Source organism: Crocodylus porosus, unplaced genomic scaffold (assembly GCF_001723895.1).
Source record: "Crocodylus porosus isolate Cpor-Errol unplaced genomic scaffold, CroPor_comp1, whole genome shotgun sequence".
NCBI classification, from domain to species: Eukaryota; Metazoa; Chordata; order Crocodylia; family Crocodylidae; genus Crocodylus; species Crocodylus porosus.
This window is the reverse complement of record NW_017728926.1, coordinates 12,388,913-12,395,001: the sequence shown is the minus strand read 5'-3', so window position 1 is coordinate 12,395,001 and position 6,089 is coordinate 12,388,913.

Sequence of the window (6,089 nt, the reverse complement as noted above, 5' to 3'; positions counted from 1 at the left end):
TCTTCTGGATCCTCCAAGAAACACAAAGAGGGTGTGTTATTGTTGTTGTTGTCACCTTCCATCTGAGCTCAGACTAGTTGTTTTTAATTTGCAGAGAATACCCCCATTGGCCCCCTCGCTTCTCCCTGAGAACAGACTCTTCTCTGGCCTTTCTGCTTGCAGACTGCAATCCAGAGGCTTTTTTTTTTTTGTTCTCATCTCCATCACCACCACTCACCCCAGTGTGTCAAAACCACCAGGAGCAAAAACAGGTGGCATGCAGTACTGGCACACTGCACTACGCAGGGCTCCAGGGGTATTAGGGAAGCAGGTAACTTGATCCAGGTGTTACGTAAGTAACAAGGAGCAAAACATAAGTCAAAATTTGGGTGGGAAATAGGCTGTTCTGCTTGAGGGCAGAACCCACCCTCTCACCTGATAGGGCTTAAATGGGAACTTCCTTCTAGGGGTGGGGTATCCTATGCCTGCCTGTTTCACCTCTCCTGGAGCCAGCTGGCACTAGCTGCTGTCAGAGACAGAATAATAGACTGTATGATATTCCTATGTGCATCTTCTCTGGGATCATCACGATGGGGGACCCCATCCGCTGACAGCATGAGATCCTCCCCGTGGGTTTTTGGCACATGGCCCTTACGACTTCTTGAGCACTTGAAGTACAGTTTGTTTTACTTCCATAATGACCAAGTAGCAGTTCCGCTAGCCCAACAGGTGCTGGACTCTACCAGTGTCCGTACACTCCTACTCTCCTAGTTGCGAACAAGGGTGTCGCTTCCTTCCTCCAGAACAGAGGTGAGATTCTGATCAGAGTCTTATATGTGCGCGTTGACTCAGCCTCTCTTATGACAGTTGGATTTCTGCCTGGTCCACCTACTGAGTTCTGCTGAAAAAATACTGGTCTCAGGCAGAAAACAACTGAAAGAGACATCAAAGACTTGGATGTAACATGTTGATCCTGTAGATGACAGAAAGGAAAATATGAGCTAGATAAGGGCAGGAATGAAGCAGCTGACTAATCATTAAAGGTGAAATTCAGTCTTGTGCTAGAGCCAGCAGCAGGCTTAACTCTGGCTGATGCCTCATTCAAGCCATATTTGGATGGTTCAAGTGGGATTTATATGCTGGCTCTCTGTACGGGAGGTAATTTTAGCTCATTGTTAAGCAGAACTTTGAGTCCTTTTGAGGGCTGCTTTATCACATTCAAAGGTCCAAGAACATTGGTATTAGTCAAATGACTCTAAAAGAGAATGGAGTTGATTTTGATTTGATCTTTTGGATTGTGAAGAATAAAAATTGCTTGCTCATCATGTTCGCAGTATTTGTAAAAGAGGGCCGTAGCACCCAGCTAGGACATTGCAACAGTGCAAGGCATTCTCTGTGAAGGAAACGTGAAGAATCTTGAGAACTGTCGTGCAGCTCACCTGTTGTTGGTAGCAGAAAAGATTCATTAAGATGCTAATAACAAATATTACCGACTCAGTAGCCAGAGGAAGTGCAGTAAATCTGGGCTAAATTTAGTGCAGCGCCAAAGTAACATGCACAGCTGGCCAGGTACCAGATTGATAACGATGTCTTAGCACTGGTGTAGAATTATCTAATGAAGCAATTATGGAAAGATGTGAATGGGAAGAATTCTGCATGGAAGAACCATAGCAGCTGGAGTATTATTAGGGCACCATACTCTGACCCATGCTATTTAATAATGTCTAGTTGAATTCTTTTAGGGAATATTCTCAAAAGCCCCTGAGTGCACTCAATCTTTCAGGCGCTTTGGAAAAAGGTCCCCCTAAATCAACATTGGCCAAATGTCACAAATTTAGAGGGTGACACAAAATAACAGATCTAAATCCCAAAATGGTCTGGCAAGAATGAAACTGCAGGCAGTAAGATGTGATTTAATACTAGTTCAAAAGGAAAAAAAACAAGTGAAGACTCCTAAAATCAAACCATATCCAACACAGTACCACGGAAGACAAAGTAAAGGCATGCCTCTAGTCACATCACCTCTATATACACATCCCTACTCGTTCCCCTCTCTCTCTCACATACACACGCACACACGTGCACACGTGCACACCATCTCTACCCTACATAAATCTACAGCAATCTGCCTGTCTCACCACACTGACACCCTAACTTCTTTACTCTTACTCTGCCCTGTGTGGAATAATTCTGCACGTCCGAGTTTGTGTGGTTGTTACTGAGTCTTTGCATTTTGGAACGTTTACTGCTTTAAGGAAGTGTTTTCTTTTTGGACTATGATGTTTGTAAACCATGTTGTATTGCTATTGTTAGTGAGGTGCACTGAGGTGTCATTTGGTTTGCAAAGTAATTGCTATCATTTTTGAGAAGAAGGTAACATACAGCAAACTAGTATGTCATGGAGGGCAAAGTTAGGTTATCCGGGTTGAAAACAAACAGAAAGTAGAGCAGAAAACGTGACTACCAGGAAGACCAGATTGCTAAGAGGTCAGAATAGGCCTTGGTTCAACTTTTCCTTTTCCTGTCCTTGGCAATTCAGTGCTGAAGCCAGAATTAGGAGACAGTCATGTGGGGCCTGACTCAACACCAATAGGAGAAACTCAGTGCCAGTTTCTGCACTAATTTCAATCAATATTAGATCAGTCTCACTGACTTGAGTAACCCTGTTGTGTTTTTTACCTGCTGCAGCTCTTCACTCATCAGCTCCCACTCCCAGACCCTAGGAGCTTGTCACCTGCTTTAAAAATATTATCTGCTGCCAAACCGCTCCGATTATTTTTAATGCTGAGCAGCAAAACACAAACAGGCCCCTAAGACACAACAGCCGGTTCTCACACCCCCAGATGAGGTTGTGCTCCTTAGGCCCATTGTTTTGTTTCCTGGCCTCAATGTGGCTGGGAATACAGTGCACACAGGCTTACCTAATACTCACACGTCCATGCACATCCTGTCACTGCCTTGCAAAGCTCACCCTGACACACCACAGCTGGGCAACTGAAGCCTATGAGGAACACACGTTTCTCCCTCCAGAAGCTTCACTCCCTCACCCATTGCTGTTGTTTCAGACCTGCAGTGCCAGGGGCTCCCAACTTGTCAGGACAGGACTCCAAGCTGTGGGCGGGAACATTAAAAGGGTTCATTAGAAGTTAAAAATAAAACTGTTGCTTTTATTTTTTTTTTAATTTAGATTCCAAGGCTCCCTGCCCAGTGCTGGGGCTCTGGAAGACACCTGCTAGGAAAAGACAGCTGCAAAGAGGGCAAGTCAGGGGAGCAGGGAGTGGCAAGGAGGGGAGCAATTGTTCTTCTCTGAGACACTTCCATGGCAGGAGTCTCCGTTGCCCCCTGCACTAACCTGCACTTTGATCACCAGCTCCCAGCCGTATTCTGTGGGGTACTCACCTTCTGGAGGCAGAGGCTCATGGTTTTGGCTGGTACAAAATTATGTTTGTAAGGAAGAATGATTTTATGGGGGAAGTACCCAGGAAATGTGGATCCAAATCCCGGCTCTGCCATAGACATTCAATTGCTTGACCTCAGCTGCCCATCCGTAAAGTGGGGCTAGTAGTATATTTTCCTTTATCTGTTAAGAATGTAAGCCCCATGGTGCAAGGGCATGTTAAATCTCCCTATGAGTATATACAAAAACTAACACAACTAGGGTTTTGTATGCTGCTGTAACACAGAGTGCAATTTTTCCCTACATCTTTGCGCCGAGACTCCATATTTTACCCCACTGTGATTCTCAGCCTCCTTCCTTTCCCACCAGCAGCTGCAGGGGGAATGCCAACTAATTCCTAAAGCAGGAGAGGAGGAATGAAAACACCCGGCTCTGTTCCCAGATGTGTTACTAACTTGTTCTGTGACCTTGGGCAAATCACTTAAATTCTCTGAGCCTGTCTGCTCCTCAGGGGAGAGATTATGTCTTTTTATGTGTTTGCCCAGTGTCTAGCAGGAGAAGGCCCTGATCCTCATACAGAAAATTACTGTGGCTTGTGCTTTGATTGAAAGGAGAGGACTAGACAGCTACTTATCTCCCAGGAGTGCCATGAGGACCAATTAATTAATGCCCATGAAAAAATCCTCAGCTGAAGTATGATTATGACATGCTGCCAGCATGCAGTCTTCAAAGGTAGCAAGTCTCCTCTATAGTTTCTCCTCCATCACTACTCTTTCTTTGGCCCCCTCTTCCCCTGTCCTTAGAAATTTGTAGTCTTTGGCACCCCAGTACCCTGAATTGAAAGAAACATCCTTGCTGACACCACACAGCTGTGATGCCAGTACTGCCATCCTGAAATATCCAAAATTATGAGGCAGCTTCCCACCACACATCAAAAAAGTAATGGGTTAAAAAAGGGGGTGTTTTTCTAAATGCATTTGGGATTCTTTTTTATTTTTCTTCTGGCTTTTGAGGCTTTAGGTCATGTTTAATGCTTTCCTCTGCATCTGTGAGAACTAGAAATTGAATTTTAAAGGAGTGGAAGCTGAGATACTCGCATGATTCCATGACTCTAATAAAAGACTCACAAATTGCATCAGATGATGACATTGGGTCTCGGCTTCTCTCCCACACAGATTTGGCATTTATCTCTGTTAACTCTGCCCTCACTGACAATTGCAAGGGTTTGCTTTTCCAGATACCAGTTGGAGGAAAAGGCAGCTTACCAATGTAGCTATGAGACAGCACCAACAGCAAAAATCCCTTTGTGCCAAAACAAAGTAGCGACATGCCACCTGCCATATCTTCCAGTGGTTGCCTGCTTTCTTCAGGATCCAGCAACACAAAGCAAATAGTCCAAAGCGCCCTCTCGGTGACTCAAGGAATTTACTGAGATCAATGGCGTTGCACCAACAATGCGTGTAGGTTCCACATCAATCCTCAAGGTATTTCTAACATATTAGCAAAAGAGCCTGAACTTAGAGGCGTAAAAAGATTTGGGCTGGAAGACCAAGTGGTTAAACTACACAATGGATGGAAAAGTCATGCGGGGCAGCATTTCCTGTCCTGACTTCAGGTGGATGAGGAGAGATGAAGGAGTCTTGTGCTGATTAGAGGGCTCTCACCCTCCGTGGTGTGGGCCATGCCATTAACAGATTCCCCTCCTATGTTATATTGGTTCAGATAAGCCCCAGGCCACATGGGTGAGGGGATGGGGGCAAAACTCAGCTTCGCAGCAGTCCTCTGCCCATAAGAAGAACCGCAGCTCAGTTCAAGTTGAACAACATGGTTGGTTTAGTGAGAGGGGAAGGCGCTCAAGTGAGGAAGAGTTACAGGGAAGACTCAGCCAACAGAAACATTTGGACTGCACACCATCGTGCAGCTCACAGCTGTCAGACAGACAGATACAAGCCTTTTATTGAAGCTCCCTTTATAGACAGGCCTGGCTGGGCAGGGTAGAAAGCCCTGACCCATTGGAGTCAACTTGGCAAATGAGGTGGCTGGGCACAAACTGTTTGGTTACAAAAGGTGGCAAAGCCTAGTCTGAAGGGGGCAGTAATGGGTGGGATGTGGACCATATGGGCAGACTTGCATGGCACTGGGGTATGTCCTGGTGCATAGGGATAGAGCAATTTGGCAGGAGCAGAGCCAGCAGTATAGGGGCAGACCCAGCTGGCAGGGACTTAGCTTGGTGGTAAAGTAAAAGGATTTATCATAGAACTCATTAGAAAACATCTGGGCTCGGCAAATGACCTGGAATGCGACTCAGCAGTGGGGAGCTCCTTTCTTCCTGAGTGCTGAGAATGTGAGCTCCCGCAGGGTAAGACTCGAGCCAGCTGTTTCCTCTAATCCCATCAGCCTTTCCTTCAACAGGGGTCCAAGAACTCAGAGGGAGAGGGAGAGAGAGAAAGCCCCTTTCCCTCCCTGTGGTGATTAGGATTAGTGGTTTCTTTGTGGTGCAGTGCCAACACATTTTGGGGCCCCGGGGCAGCATTAAAAAAAATGCATCCCTCCTATCTCTGAGCAAGTCCAAGTGTGTTTAATCACTTTATTTTCCACCTTGCCCATGTGTTCTTGCTCCCAGGCATCCAAGGCCCCATTCTCCCTGCTTCCTCCCAGTAACTCAGGTCACACAGAATCTTTTTTTCTATTAAATCCTTGGCTACGGGGACAG